The following is a 17,280-nucleotide window of genomic DNA, read 5'->3' as shown; positions in this document are numbered from 1 at the left end:
GAGAAATCGAAGATTTCTGAAAGGGGTACCCCTTTGGTGAATTGGAGATTTCACTAATTTCTCCGAAATGTATTACCCACGTGTTCAACTCGTTCGATATTTTTCCCCAAGAGATCTCATGGGTAAATGAATATATTGGAGTGGAAACGGAGCCTTAAGTCAACATTTCAAAAAAAATCCCCCTTTTTTATGGCAATTTTCGCAAGTTTTTTCCTTATATTCGTACCTCTCTCAGTATTTTGACTCTATCACCCTCTACACACCTCGGATTTTCACGTAATTTTATACATAGTACCCTAAGACATAGGGCTACAAATTTTGTGCCCATGACCCTCGCATATTATTTATGATTCACGATCAAAACAATGCTCCAATCCATATTAGAGAAATCGAAGATTTCTGAAAGGGGTACCCCTTTGGTGAATTGGAGATTTCACTAATTTCTCCGAAATGTATTACCCTCGTGTTCAACTCGTTCGATATTTTTCCCCAAGAGATCTCATGGGTAAATGAATATATTGGAGTCAAAACGGAGCCTTAAGTCAACATTTAAAAAAAAATTCCTCTTTTTGATGGCAATTTTTGCAAGTTTTTTCCTTATATTAGTACGTCCTTCTATATTTTGACTCTATCACCCTCTACACGCCTCGGATTTGCACGTAATTTTATACATAGTACCCTAAGACATAGGGCTACAACTTTGGTGCCCATGACCCTCGCATATTCTTTAGTATTCACGATCAAAACAATGCTCCAATCCATATTAGAGAAATCGAAGATTTCTGAAAGGGGTACCCCTTTGGTGAATTGGAGATTTCACTAATTTCTCCGAAATGTATTACCCTCGTGTTCAACTCGTTCGATATTTTTCCCCAAGAGATCTCATGGGTAAATGAATATATTGGAGTCGAAACGGAGCCTTAAGTCAACATTTAAAAAAAAATTCCTCTTTTTGATGGCAATTTTTGCAAGTTTTTTCCTTATATTAGTACGTCCTTCTATATTTTGACTCTATCACCCTCTACACACCTCGGATTTGCACGTAATTTTATACATAGTACCCTAAGACATAGGGCTACAACTTTTGTGCCCATGACCCTCGCATATTCTTTAGTATTCACGATCAAAACAATGCTCCAATCCATATTAGAGAAATCGAAGATTTCTGAAAGGGGTACCCCTTTGGTGAATTGGAGATTTCACTAATTTCTCCGAAATGTATTACCCTCGTGTTCAACTCGTTCGATATTTTTCCCCAAGAGATCTCATGGGTAAATGAATATATTGGAGTCGAAACGGAGCCTTAAGTCAACATTTAAAAAAAAATTCCTCTTTTTGATGGCAATTTTTGCAAGTTTTTTCCTTATATTAGTACGTCCTTCTATATTTTGACTCTATCACCCTCTACACGCCTCGGATTTGCACGTAATTTTATACATAGTACCCTAAGACATAGGGCTACAACTTTGGTGCCCATGACCCTCGCATATTCTTTAGTATTCACGATCAAAACAATGCTCCAATCCATATTAGAGAAATCGAAGATTTCTGAAAGGGGTACCCCTTTGGTGAATTGGAGATTTCACTAATTTCTCCGAAATGTATTACCCTCGTGTTCAACTCGTTCGATATTTTTCCCCAAGAGATCTCATGGGTAAATGAATATATTGGAGTCGAAACGGAGCCTTAAGTTAACATTTCAAAAAAAATTCCTCTTTTTGATGGCAATTTTTGCAAGTTTTTTCCTTATATTAGTACGTCCTTCTATATTTTGACTCTATCACCCTCTACACGCCTCGGATTTGCACGTAATTTTATACATAGTACCCTAAGACATAGGGCTACAACTTTGGTGCCCATGACCCTCGCATATTCTTTAGTATTCACGATCAAAACAATGCTCCAATCCATATTAGAGAAATCGAAGATTTCTGAAAGGGGTACCCCTTTGGTGAATTGGAGATTTCACTAATTTCTCCGAAATGTATTACCCTCGTGTTCAACTCGTTCGATATTTTTCCCCAAGAGATCTCATGGGTAAATGAATATATTGGAGTCGAAACGGAGCCTTAAGTCAACATTTCAAAAAAAATTCCTCTTTTTGATGGCAATTTTCGCAAGTTTTTTCCTTATATTAGTACGTCCTTCTATATTTTGACTCTATCACCCTCTACACACCTCGGATTTGCACGTAATTTTATACATAGTACCCTAAGACATAGGGCTACAACTTTTGTGCCCATGACCCTTGCATATTCTTTATTATTCAAGATCAAAACAATGCTCCAATCCATATTAGAGAAATCGAAGATTTCTGAAAGGGGTACCCCTTTGGTGAATTGGAGATTTCACTAATTTCTCCGAAATGTATTACCCACGTGTTCAACTCGTTCGATATTTTTCCCCAAGAGATCTCATGGGTAAATGAATATATTGGAGTGGAAACGGAGCCTTAAGTCAACATTTCAAAAAAAATCCCCCTTTTTTATGGCAATTTTCGCAAGTTTTTTCCTTATATTCGTACCTCTCTCAGTATTTTGACTCTATCACCCTCTACACACCTCGGATTTTCACGTAATTTTATACATAGTACCCTAAGACATAGGGCTACAAATTTTGTGCCCATGACCCTCGCATATTATTTATGATTCACGATCAAAACAATGCTCCAATCCATATTAGAGAAATCGAAGATTTCTGAAAGGGGTACCCCTTTGGTGAATTGGAGATTTCACTAATTTCTCCGAAATGTATTACCCTCGTGTTCAACTCGTTCGATATTTTTCCCCAAGAGATCTCATGGGTAAATGAATATATTGGAGTCAAAACGGAGCCTTAAGTCAACATTTAAAAAAAAATTCCTCTTTTTGATGGCAATTTTTGCAAGTTTTTTCCTTATATTAGTACGTCCTTCTATATTTTGACTCTATCACCCTCTACACGCCTCGGATTTGCACGTAATTTTATACATAGTACCCTAAGACATAGGGCTACAACTTTGGTGCCCATGACCCTCGCATATTCTTTAGTATTCACGATCAAAACAATGCTCCAATCCATATTAGAGAAATCGAAGATTTCTGAAAGGGGTACCCCTTTGGTGAATTGGAGATTTCACTAATTTCTCCGAAATGTATTACCCTCGTGTTCAACTCGTTCGATATTTTTCCCCAAGAGATCTCATGGGTAAATGAATATATTGGAGTCGAAACGGAGCCTTAAGTCAACATTTAAAAAAAAATTCCTCTTTTTGATGGCAATTTTTGCAAGTTTTTTCCTTATATTAGTACGTCCTTCTATATTTTGACTCTATCACCCTCTACACACCTCGGATTTGCACGTAATTTTATACATAGTACCCTAAGACATAGGGCTACAACTTTTGTGCCCATGACCCTCGCATATTCTTTAGTATTCACGATCAAAACAATGCTCCAATCCATATTAGAGAAATCGAAGATTTCTGAAAGGGGTACCCCTTTGGTGAATTGGAGATTTCACTAATTTCTCCGAAATGTATTACCCTCGTGTTCAACTCGTTCGATATTTTTCCCCAAGAGATCTCATGGGTAAATGAATATATTGGAGTCGAAACGGAGCCTTAAGTCAACATTTAAAAAAAAATCCCCCTTTTTGATGGCAATTTTCGCAAGTTTTTTCCTTATATTAGTACGTCCTTCTATATTTTGACTCTATCACCCTCTACACACCTCGGATTTGCACGTAATTTTATACATAGTACCCTAAGACATAGGGCTACAACTTTTGTGCCCATGACCCTCGCATATTCTTTATTATTCACGATCAAAACAATGCTCCAATCCATATTAGAGAAATCGAAGATTTCTGAAAGGGGTACCCCTTTGGTGAATTGGAGATTTCACTAATTTCTCCGAAATGTATTACCCTCGTGTTCAACTCGTTCGATATTTTTCCCCAAGAGATCTCATGGGTAAATGAATATATTGGAGTCGAAACGGAGCCTTAAGTCAACATTTCAAAAAAAATTCCTCTTTTTGATGGCAATTTTCGCAAGTTTTTTCCTTATATTAGTACGTCCTTCTATATTTTGACTCTATCACCCTCTACACACCTCGGATTTGCACGTAATTTTATACATAGTACCCTAAGACATAGGGCTACAACTTTTGTGCCCATGACCCTCGCATATTCTTTATTATTCACGATCAAAACAATGCTCCAATCCATATTAGAGAAATCGAAGATTTCTGAAAGGGGTACCCCTTTGGTGAATTGGAGATTTCACAAATTTCTCCGAAATGTATTACCCTCGTGTTCAACTCGTTCGATATTTTTCCCCAAGAGATCTCATGGGTAAATTAATATATTGGAGTCGAAACGGAGCCTTAAGTCAACATTTCAAAAAAAATCCCCCTTTTTGATGGCAATTTTCGCAAGTTTTTTCCTTATATTAGTACGTCCTTCTATATTTTGACTGTATCACCCTCTACACACCTCGGATTTTCACGTACTTTTATACATAGTAACCTAAGACATAGGGCTACAACTTTTGTGCCCATGACCCTCGCATATTCTTTATTATTCACGATCAAAACAATGCTCCAATCCATATTAGAGAAATCGAAGATTTCTGAAAGGGGTACCCCTTTGGTGAATTGGAGATTTCACTAATTTCTCCGAAATGTATTACCCTCGTGTTCAACTCGTTCGATATTTTTCCCCAAGAGATCTCATGGGTAAATGAATATATTGGAGTCGAAACGGAGCCTTAAGTCAACATTTCAAAAAAAATTCCCCTTTTTGATGGCAATTTTCGCAAGTTTTTTCCTTATATTCGTACATCTCTCAGTATTTTGACTGTATCACCCTCTACACACCTCGGATTTTCACGTAATTTTATACATAGTACCCTAAGACATAGGGCTACAACTTTTGTGCCCATGATACTCGCATATTCTTTATTATTCACGATCAAAACAATGCTCCAATCCATATTAGAGAAATCGAAGATTTCTGAAAGGGGTACCCCTTTGGTGAATTGGAGATTTCACTAATTTCTCCGAAATGTATTACCCTCGTGTTCAACTCGTTCGATATTTTTCCCCAAGAGATCTCATGGGTAAATGAATATATTGGAGTCGAAACGGAGCCTTAAGTCAACATTTCAAAAAAAATTCCTCTTTTTGATGGCAATTTTTGCAAGTTTTTTCCTTATATTAGTACGTCCTTCTATATTTTGACTCTATCACCCTCTACACACCTCGGATTTGCACGTAATTTTATACATAGTACCCTAAGACATAGGGCTACAACTTTTGTGCCCATGACCCTCGCATATTCTTTATTATTCACGATCAAAACAATGCTCCAATCCATATTAGAGAAATCGAAGATTTCTGAAAGGGGTACCCCTTTGGTGAATTGGAGATTTCACAAATTTCTCCGAAATGTATTACCCTCGTGTTCAACTCGTTCGATATTTTTCCCCAAGAGATCTCATGGGTAAATGAATATATTGGAGTCGAAACGGAGCCTTAAGTCAACATTTCAAAAAAAATCCCCCTTTTTGATGGCAATTTTCGCAAGTTTTTTCCTTATATTAGTACGTCCTTCTATATTTTGACTGTATCACCCTCTACACACCTCGGATTTTCACGTACTTTTATACATAGTAACCTAAGACATAGGGCTACAACTTTTGTGCCCATGACCCTCGCATATTCTTTATTATTCACGATCAAAACAATGCTCCAATCCATATTAGAGAAATCGAAGATTTCTGAAAGGGGTACCCCTTTGGTGAATTGGAGATTTCACTAATTTCTCCGAAATGTATTACCCTCGTGTTCAACTCGTTCGATATTTTTCCCCAAGAGATCTCATGGGTAAATGAATATATTGGAGTCGAAACGGAGCCTTAAGTCAACATTTCAAAAAAAATTCCCCTTTTTGATGGCAATTTTCGCAAGTTTTTTCCTTATATTCGTACATCTCTCAGTATTTTGACTGTATCACCCTCTACACACCTCGGATTTTCACGTAATTTTATACATAGTACCCTAAGACATAGGGCTACAACTTTTGTGCCCATGATACTCGCATATTCTTTATTATTCACGATCAAAACAATGCTCCAATCCATATTAGAGAAATCGAAGATTTCTGAAAGGGGTACCCCTTTGGTGAATTGGAGATTTCACTAATTTCTCCGAAATGTATTACCCTCGTGTTCAACTCGTTCGATATTTTTCCCCAAGAGATCTCATGGGTAAATGAATATATTGGAGTCGAAACGGAGCCTTAAGTCAACATTTCAAAAAAAATTCCTCTTTTTGATGGCAATTTTTGCAAGTTTTTTCCTTATATTAGTACGTCCTTCTATATTTTGACTCTATCACCCTCTACACACCTCGGATTTGCACGTAATTTTATACATAGTACCCTAAGACATAGGGCTACAACTTTTGTGCCCATGACCCTCGCATATTCTTTATTATTCACGATCAAAACAATGCTCCAATCCATATTAGAGAAATCGAAGATTTCTGAAAGGGGTACCCCTTTGGTGAATTGGAGATTTCACAAATTTCTCCGAAATGTATTACCCTCGTGTTCAACTCGTTCGATATTTTTCCCCAAGAGATCTCATGGGTAAATGAATATATTGGAGTCGAAACGGAGCCTTAAGTCAACATTTCAAAAAAAATCCCCCTTTTTGATGGCAATTTTCGCAAGTTTTTTCCTTATATTAGTACGTCCTTCTATATTTTGACTGTATCACCCTCTACACACCTCGGATTTTCACGTACTTTTATACATAGTAACCTAAGACATAGGGCTACAACTTTTGTGCCCATGACCCTCGCATATTCTTTATTATTCACGATCAAAACAATGCTCCAATCCATATTAGAGAAATCGAAGATTTCTGAAAGGGGTACCCCTTTGGTGAATTGGAGATTTCACTAATTTCTCCGAAATGTATTACCCTCGTGTTCAACTCGTTCGATATTTTTCCCCAAGAGATCTCATGGGTAAATGAATATATTGGAGTCGAAACGGAGCCTTAAGTCAACATTTCAAAAAAAATTCCCCTTTTTGATGGCAATTTTCGCAAGTTTTTTCCTTATATTCGTACATCTCTCAGTATTTTGACTGTATCACCCTCTACACACCTCGGATTTTCACGTAATTTTATACATAGTACCCTAAGACATAGGGCTACAACTTTTGTGCCCATGATACTCGCATATTCTTTATTATTCACGATCAAAACAATGCTCCAATCCATATTAGAGAAATCGAAGATTTCTGAAAGGGGTACCCCTTTGGTGAATTGGAGATTTCACTAATTTCTCCGAAATGTATTACCCTCGTGTTCAACTCGTTCGATATTTTTCCCCAAGAGATCTCATGGGTAAATGAATATATTGGAGTCGAAACGGAGCCTTAAGTCAACATTTCAAAAAAAATTCCTCTTTTTGATGGCAATTTTTGCAAGTTTTTTCCTTATATTAGTACGTCCTTCTATATTTTGACTCTATCACCCTCTACACGCCTCGGATTTGCACGTAATTTTATACATAGTACCCTAAGACAGAGGGCTACAACTTTTGTGCCCATGACCCTCGCATATTCTTTAGTATTCACGATCAAAACCATGCTCCAATCCATATTAGAGAAATCGAAGATTTCTGAAAGGGGTACCCCTTTGGTGAATTGGAGATTTCACTAATTTCTCCGAAATGTATTACCCTCGTGTTCAACTCGTTCGATATTTTTCCCCAAGAGATCTCATGGGTAAATGAATATATTGGAGTCGAAACGGAGCCTTAAGTCAACATTTAAAAAAAAATTCCTCTTTTTGATGGCAATTTTTGCAAGTTTTTTCCTTATATTAGTACGTCCTTCTATATTTTGACTGTATCACCCTCTACACACCTCGGATTTGCACGTACTTTTATACATAGTACCCTAAGACATAGGGCTACAACTTTTGTGCCCATGACCCTCGCATATTCTTTAGTATTCACGATCAAAACAATGCTCCAATCCATATTAGAGAAATCGAAGATTTCTGAAAGGGGTACCCCTTTGGTGAATTGGAGATTTCACTAATTTCTCCGAAATGTATTACCCTCGTGTTCAACTCGTTCGATATTTTTCCCCAAGAGATCTCATGGGTAAATGAATATATTGGAGTCGAAACGGAGCCTTAAGTCAACATTTAAAAAAAAATTCCCCTTTTTGAGGGCAATTTTCGCAAGTTTTTTCCTTATATTAGTACGTCCTTCTATATTTTGACTCTATCACCCTCTACACACCTCGGATTTTCACGTAATTTTATACATAGTACCCTAAGACATAGGGCTACAACTTTTGTGCCCATGACCCTCGCATATTCTTTATTATTCACGATCAAAACAATGCTCCAATCCATATTAGAGAAATCGAAGATTTCTGAAAGGGGTACCCCTTTGGTGAATTGGAGATTTCACTAATTTCTCCGAAATGTATTACCCTCGTGTTCAACTCGTTCGATATTTTTCCCCAAGAGATCTCATGGGTAAATGAATATATTGGAGTCGAAACGGAGCCTTAAGTCAACATTTCAAAAAAAATTCCTCTTTTTGATGGCAATTTTCGCAAGTTTTTTCCTTATATTAGTACGTCCTTCTATATTTTGACTCTATCACCCTCTACACACCTCGGATTTGCACGTAATTTTATACATAGTACCCTAAGACATAGGGCTACAACTTTTGTGCCCATGACCCTCGCATATTCTTTATTATTCACGATCAAAACAATGCTCCAATCCATATTAGAGAAATCGAAGATTTCTGAAAGGGGTACCCCTTTGGTGAATTGGAGATTTCACAAATTTCTCCGAAATGTATTACCCTCGTGTTCAACTCGTTCGATATTTTTCCCCAAGAGATCTCATGGGTAAATGAATATATTGGAGTCGAAACGGAGCCTTAAGTCAACATTTCAAAAAAAATCCCCCTTTTTGATGGCAATTTTCGCAAGTTTTTTCCTTATATTAGTACGTCCTTCTATATTTTGACTGTATCACCCTCTACACACCTCGGATTTGCACGTACTTTTATACATAGTAACCTAAGACATAGGGCTACAACTTTTGTGCCCATGACCCTCGCATATTCTTTAGTATTCACGATCAAAACAATGCTCCAATCCATATTAGAGAAATCGAAGATTTCTGAAAGGGGTACCCCTTTGGTGAATTGGAGATTTCACTTATTTCTCCGAAATGTATTACCCTCGTGTTCAACTCGTTCGATATTTTTCCCCAAGAGATCTCATGGGTAAATGAATATATTGGAGTCGAAACGGAGCCTTAAGTCAACATTTCAAAAAAAATTCCTCTTTTTGATGGCAATTTTCGCAAGTTTTTTCCTTATATTAGTACGTCCTTCTATATTTTGACTCTATCACCCTCTACACACCTCGGATTTGCACGTAATTTTATACATAGTACCCTAAGACATAGGGCTACAACTTTTGTGCCCATGACCCTCGCATATTCTTTATTATTCACGATCAAAACAATGCTCCAATCCATATTAGAGAAATCGAAGATTTCTGAAAGGGGTACCCCTTTGGTGAATTGGAGATTTCACTAATTTCTCCGAAATGTATTACCCTCGTGTTCAACTCGTTCGATATTTTTCCCCAAGAGATCTCATGGGTAAATGAATATATTGGAGTCGAAACGGAGCCTTAAGTCAACATTTAAAAAAAAATTCCCCTTTTTGAGGGCAATTTTCGCAAGTTTTTTCCTTATATTAGTACGTCCTTCTATATTTTGACTCTATCACCCTCTACACACCTCGGATTTTCACGTAATTTTATACATAGTACCCTAAGACATAGGGCTACAACTTTTGTGCCCATGACCCTCGCATATTCTTTATTATTCACGATCAAAACAATGCTCCAATCCATATTAGAGAAATCGAAGATTTCTGAAAGGGGTACCCCTTTGGTGAATTGGAGATTTCACTAATTTCTCCGAAATGTATTACCCTCGTGTTCAACTCGTTCGATATTTTTCCCCAAGAGATCTCATGGGTAAATGAATATATTGGAGTCGAAACGGAGCCTTAAGTCAACATTTCAAAAAAAATTCCTCTTTTTGATGGCAATTTTCGCAAGTTTTTTCCTTATATTAGTACGTCCTTCTATATTTTGACTCTATCACCCTCTACACACCTCGGATTTGCACGTAATTTTATACATAGTACCCTAAGACATAGGGCTACAACTTTTGTGCCCATGACCCTCGCATATTCTTTATTATTCACGATCAAAACAATGCTCCAATCCATATTAGAGAAATCGAAGATTTCTGAAAGGGGTACCCCTTTGGTGAATTGGAGATTTCACAAATTTCTCCGAAATGTATTACCCTCGTGTTCAACTCGTTCGATATTTTTCCCCAAGAGATCTCATGGGTAAATGAATATATTGGAGTCGAAACGGAGCCTTAAGTCAACATTTCAAAAAAAATCCCCCTTTTTGATGGCAATTTTCGCAAGTTTTTTCCTTATATTAGTACGTCCTTCTATATTTTGACTGTATCACCCTCTACACACCTCGGATTTGCACGTACTTTTATACATAGTAACCTAAGACATAGGGCTACAACTTTTGTGCCCATGACCCTCGCATATTCTTTAGTATTCACGATCAAAACAATGCTCCAATCCATATTAGAGAAATCGAAGATTTCTGAAAGGGGTACCCCTTTGGTGAATTGGAGATTTCACTTATTTCTCCGAAATGTATTACCCTCGTGTTCAACTCGTTCGATATTTTTCCCCAAGAGATCTCATGGGTAAATGAATATATTGGAGTCGAAACGGAGCCTTAAGTCAACATTTCAAAAAAAATTCCTCTTTTTGATGGCAATTTTCGCAAGTTTTTTCCTTATATTAGTACGTCCTTCTATATTTTGACTCTATCACCCTCTACACACCTCGGATTTGCACGTAATTTTATACATAGTACCCTAAGACATAGGGCTACAACTTTTGTGCCCATGACCCTCGCATATTCTTTATTATTCACGATCAAAACAATGCTCCAATCCATATTAGAGAAATCGAAGATTTCTGAAAGGGGTACCCCTTTGGTGAATTGGAGATTTCACTAATTTCTCCGAAATGTATTACCCTCGTGTTCAACTCGTTCGATATTTTTCCCCAAGAGATCTCATGGGTAAATGAATATATTGGAGTCGAAACGGAGCCTTAAGTCAACATTTAAAAAAAAATTCCCCTTTTTGAGGGCAATTTTCGCAAGTTTTTTCCTTATATTAGTACGTCCTTCTATATTTTGACTCTATCACCCTCTACACACCTCGGATTTTCACGTAATTTTATACATAGTACCCTAAGACATAGGGCTACAACTTTTGTGCCCATGACCCTCGCATATTCTTTATTATTCACGATCAAAACAATGCTCCAATCCATATTAGAGAAATCGAAGATTTCTGAAAGGGGTACCCCTTTGGTGAATTGGAGATTTCACTAATTTCTCCGAAATGTATTACCCTCGTGTTCAACTCGTTCGATATTTTTCCCCAAGAGATCTCATGGGTAAATGAATATATTGGAGTCGAAACGGAGCCTTAAGTCAACATTTCAAAAAAAATTCCTCTTTTTGATGGCAATTTTCGCAAGTTTTTTCCTTATATTAGTACGTCCTTCTATATTTTGACTCTATCACCCTCTACACACCTCGGATTTGCACGTAATTTTATACATAGTACCCTAAGACATAGGGCTACAACTTTTGTGCCCATGACCCTCGCATATTCTTTATTATTCACGATCAAAACAATGCTCCAATCCATATTAGAGAAATCGAAGATTTCTGAAAGGGGTACCCCTTTGGTGAATTGGAGATTTCACAAATTTCTCCGAAATGTATTACCCTCGTGTTCAACTCGTTCGATATTTTTCCCCAAGAGATCTCATGGGTAAATGAATATATTGGAGTCGAAACGGAGCCTTAAGTCAACATTTCAAAAAAAATCCCCCTTTTTGATGGCAATTTTCGCAAGTTTTTTCCTTATATTAGTACGTCCTTCTATATTTTGACTGTATCACCCTCTACACACCTCGGATTTGCACGTACTTTTATACATAGTAACCTAAGACATAGGGCTACAACTTTTGTGCCCATGACCCTCGCATATTCTTTAGTATTCACGATCAAAACAATGCTCCAATCCATATTAGAGAAATCGAAGATTTCTGAAAGGGGTACCCCTTTGGTGAATTGGAGATTTCACTTATTTCTCCGAAATGTATTACCCTCGTGTTCAACTCGTTCGATATTTTTCCCCAAGAGATCTCATGGGTAAATGAATATATTGGAGTCGAAACGGAGCCTTAAGTCAACATTTCAAAAAAAATTCCTCTTTTTGATGGCAATTTTCGCAAGTTTTTTCCTTATATTAGTACGTCCTTCTATATTTTGACTCTATCACCCTCTACACACCTCGGATTTGCACGTAATTTTATACATAGTACCCTAAGACATAGGGCTACAACTTTTGTGCCCATGACCCTCGCATATTCTTTATTATTCACGATCAAAACAATGCTCCAATCCATATTAGAGAAATCGAAGATTTCTGAAAGGGGTACCCCTTTGGTGAATTGGAGATTTCACTAATTTCTCCGAAATGTATTACCCTCGTGTTCAACTCGTTCGATATTTTTCCCCAAGAGATCTCATGGGTAAATGAATATATTGGAGTCGAAACGGAGCCTTAAGTCAACATTTCAAAAAAAATCCCCCTTTTTGATGGCAATTTTCGCAAGTTTTTTCCTTATATTAGTACGTCCTTCTATATTTTGACTGTATCACCCTCTACACACCTCGGATTTTCACGTACTTTTATACATAGTAACCTAAGACATAGGGCTACAACTTTTGTGCCCATGACCCTCGCATATTCTTTTGTATTCACGATCAAAACAATGCTCCAATCCATATTAGAGAAATCGAAGATTTCTGAAAGGGGTACCCCTTTGGTGAATTGGAGATTTCACTAATTTCTCCGAAATGTATTACCCTCGTGTTCAACTCGTTCGATATTTTTCCCCAAGAGATCTCATGGGTAAATGAATATATTGGAGTCGAAACGGAGCCTTAAGTCAACATTTCAAAAAAAATCCCCCTTTTTGATGGCAATTTTCGCAAGTTTTTTCCTTATATTAGTACGTCCTTCTATATTTTGACTGTATCACCCTCTACACACCTCGGATTTAAACGTACTTTTATACATAGTAACCTAAGACATAGGGCTACAACTTTTGTGCCCATGACCCTCGCATATTCTTTAGTATTCACGATCAAAACAATGCTCCAATCCATATTAGAGAAATCGAAGATTTCTGAAAGGGGTACCCCTTTGGTGAATTGGAGATTTCACTAATTTCTCCGAAATGTATTACCCTCGTGTTCAACTCGTTCGATATTTTTCCCCAAGAGATCTCATGGGTAAATGAATATATTGGAGTCGAAACGGAGCCTTAAGTCAACATTTCAAAAAAAATTCCTCTTTTTGATGGCAATTTTTGCAAGTTTTTTCCTTATATTAGTACGTCCTTCTATATTTTGACTCTATCACCCTCTACACGCCTCGGATTTGCACGTAATTTTATACATAGTACCCTAAGACAGAGGGCTACAACTTTTGTGCCCATGACCCTCGCATATTCTTTAGTATTCACGATCAAAACCATGCTCCAATCCATATTAGAGAAATCGAAGATTTCTGAAAGGGGTACCCCTTTGGTGAATTGGAGATTTCACTAATTTCTCCGAAATGTATTACCCTCGTGTTCAACTCGTTCGATATTTTTCGCCAAGAGATCTCATGGGTAAATGAATATATTGGAGTCGAAACGGAGCCTTAAGTCAACATTTAAAAAAAAATTCCTCTTTTTGATGGCAATTTTTGCAAGTTTTTTCCTTATATTAGTACGTCCTTCTATATTTTGACTGTATCACCCTCTACACACCTCGGATTTGCACGTACTTTTATACATAGTACCCTAAGACATAGGGCTACAACTTTTGTGCCCATGACCCTCGCATATTCTTTAGTATTCACGATCAAAACAATGCTCCAATCCATATTAGAGAAATCGAAGATTTCTGAAAGGGGTACCCCTTTGGTGAATTGGAGATTTCACTAATTTCTCCGAAATGTATTACCCTCGTGTTCAACTCGTTCGATATTTTTCCCCAAGAGATCTCATGGGTAAATGAATATATTGGAGTCGAAACGGAGCCTTAAGTCAACATTTAAAAAAAAATTCCCCTTTTTGATGGCAATTTTCGCAAGTTTTTTCCTTATATTAGTACGTCCTTCTATATTTTGACTCTATCACCCTCTACACACCTCGGATTTTCACGTAATTTTATACATAGTACCCTAAGACATAGGGCTACAACTTTTGTGCCCATGACCCTCACATATTCTTTATTATTCACGATCAAAACAATGCTCCAATCCATATTAGAGAAATCGAAGATTTCTGAAAGGGGTACCCCTTTGGTGAATTGGAGATTTCACTAATTTCTCCGAAATGTATTACCCTCGTGTTCAACTCGTTCGATATTTTTCCCCAAGAGATCTCATGGGTAAATGAATATATTGGAGTCGAAACGGAGCCTTAAGTCAACATTTCAAAAAAAATTCCTCTTTTTGATGGCAATTTTCGCAAGTTTTTTCCTTATATTAGTACGTCCTTCTATATTTTGACTCTATCACCCTCTACACACCTCGGATTTGCACGTAATTTTATACATAGTACCCGAAGACATAGGGCTACAACTTTTGTGCCCATGACCCTCGCATATTCTTTATTATTCACGATCAAAACAATGCTCCAATCCATATTAGAGAAATCGAAGATTTCTGAAAGGGGTACCCCTTTGGTGAATTGGAGATTTCACAAATTTCTCCGAAATGTATTACCCTCGTGTTCAACTCGTTCGATATTTTTCCCCAAGAGATCTCATGGGTAAATGAATATATTGGAGTCGAAACGGAGCCTTAAGTCAACATTTCAAAAAAAATCCCCCTTTTTGATGGCAATTTTCGCAAGTTTTTTCCTTATATTAGTACGTCCTTCTATATTTTGACTGTATCACCCTCTACACACCTCGGATTTAAACGTACTTTTATACATAGTAACCTAAGACATAGGGCTACAACTTTTGTGCCCATGACCCTCGCATATTCTTTAGTATTCACGATCAAAACAATGCTCCAATCCATATTAGAGAAATCGAAGATTTCTGAAAGGGGTACCCCTTTGGTGAATTGGAGATTTCACTAATTTCTCCGAAATGTATTACCCTCGTGTTCAACTCGTTCGATATTTTTCCCCAAGAGATCTCATGGGTAAATGAATATATTGGAGTCGAAACGGAGCCTTAAGTCAACATTTCAAAAAAAATTCCTCTTTTTGATGGCAATTTTTGCAAGTTTTTTCCTTATATTAGTACGTCCTTCTATATTTTGACTCTATCACCCTCTACACGCCTCGGATTTGCACGTAATTTTATACATAGTACCCTAAGACAGAGGGCTACAACTTTTGTGCCCATGACCCTCGCATATTCTTTAGTATTCACGATCAAAACCATGCTCCAATCCATATTAGAGAAATCGAAGATTTCTGAAAGGGGTACCCCTTTGGTGAATTGGAGATTTCACTAATTTCTCCGAAATGTATTACCCTCGTGTTCAACTCGTTCGATATTTTTCGCCAAGAGATCTCATGGGTAAATGAATATATTGGAGTCGAAACGGAGCCTTAAGTCAACATTTAAAAAAAAATTCCTCTTTTTGATGGCAATTTTTGCAAGTTTTTTCCTTATATTAGTACGTCCTTCTATATTTTGACTGTATCACCCTCTACACACCTCGGATTTGCACGTACTTTTATACATAGTACCCTAAGACATAGGGCTACAACTTTTGTGCCCATGACCCTCGCATATTCTTTAGTATTCACGATCAAAACAATGCTCCAATCCATATTAGAGAAATCGAAGATTTCTGAAAGGGGTACCCCTTTGGTGAATTGGAGATTTCACTAATTTCTCCGAAATGTATTACCCTCGTGTTCAACTCGTTCGATATTTTTCCCCAAGAGATCTCATGGGTAAATGAATATATTGGAGTCGAAACGGAGCCTTAAGTCAACATTTAAAAAAAAATTCCCCTTTTTGATGGCAATTTTCGCAAGTTTTTTCCTTATATTAGTACGTCCTTCTATATTTTGACTCTATCACCCTCTACACACCTCGGATTTTCACGTAATTTTATACATAGTACCCTAAGACATAGGGCTACAACTTTTGTGCCCATGACCCTCGCATATTCTTTATTATTCACGATCAAAACAATGCTCCAATCCATATTAGAGAAATCGAAGATTTCTGAAAGGGGTACCCCTTTGGTGAATTGGAGATTTCACTAATTTCTCCGAAATGTATTACCCTCGTGTTCAACTCGTTCGATATTTTTCCCCAAGAGATCTCATGGGTAAATGAATATATTGGAGTCGAAACGGAGCCTTAAGTCAACATTTCAAAAAAAATTCCTCTTTTTGATGGCAATTTTCGCAAGTTTTTTCCTTATATTAGTACGTCCTTCTATATTTTGACTCTATCACCCTCTACACGCCTCGGATTTGCACGTAATTTTATACATAGTACCCTAAGACAGAGGGCTACAACTTTTGTGCCCATGACCCTCGCATATTCTTTAGTATTCACGATCAAAACCATGCTCCAATCCATATTAGAGAAATCGAAGATTTCTGAAAGGGGTACCCCTTTGGTGAATTGGAGATTTCACTAATTTCTCCGAAATGTATTACCCTCGTGTTCAACTCGTTCGATATTTTTCGCCAAGAGATCTCATGGGTAAATGAATATATTGGAGTCGAAACGGAGCCTTAAGTCAACATTTAAAAAAAAATTCCTCTTTTTGATGGCAATTTTTGCAAGTTTTTTCCTTATATTAGTACGTCCTTCTATATTTTGACTGTATCACCCTCTACACACCTCGGATTTGCACGTACTTTTATACATAGTACCCTAAGACATAGGGCTACAACTTTTGTGCCCATGACCCTCGCATATTCTTTAGTATTCACGATCAAAACAATGCTCCAATCCATATTAGAGAAATCGAAGATTTCTGAAAGGGGTACCCCTTTGGTGAATTGG

Source organism: Humulus lupulus, chromosome 1 (genome assembly GCF_963169125.1).
Source record: "Humulus lupulus chromosome 1, drHumLupu1.1, whole genome shotgun sequence".
Classification (NCBI taxonomy): Eukaryota; Viridiplantae; Streptophyta; class Magnoliopsida; order Rosales; family Cannabaceae; genus Humulus; species Humulus lupulus.
Note: the sequence above shows the minus strand (reverse complement) of the source record.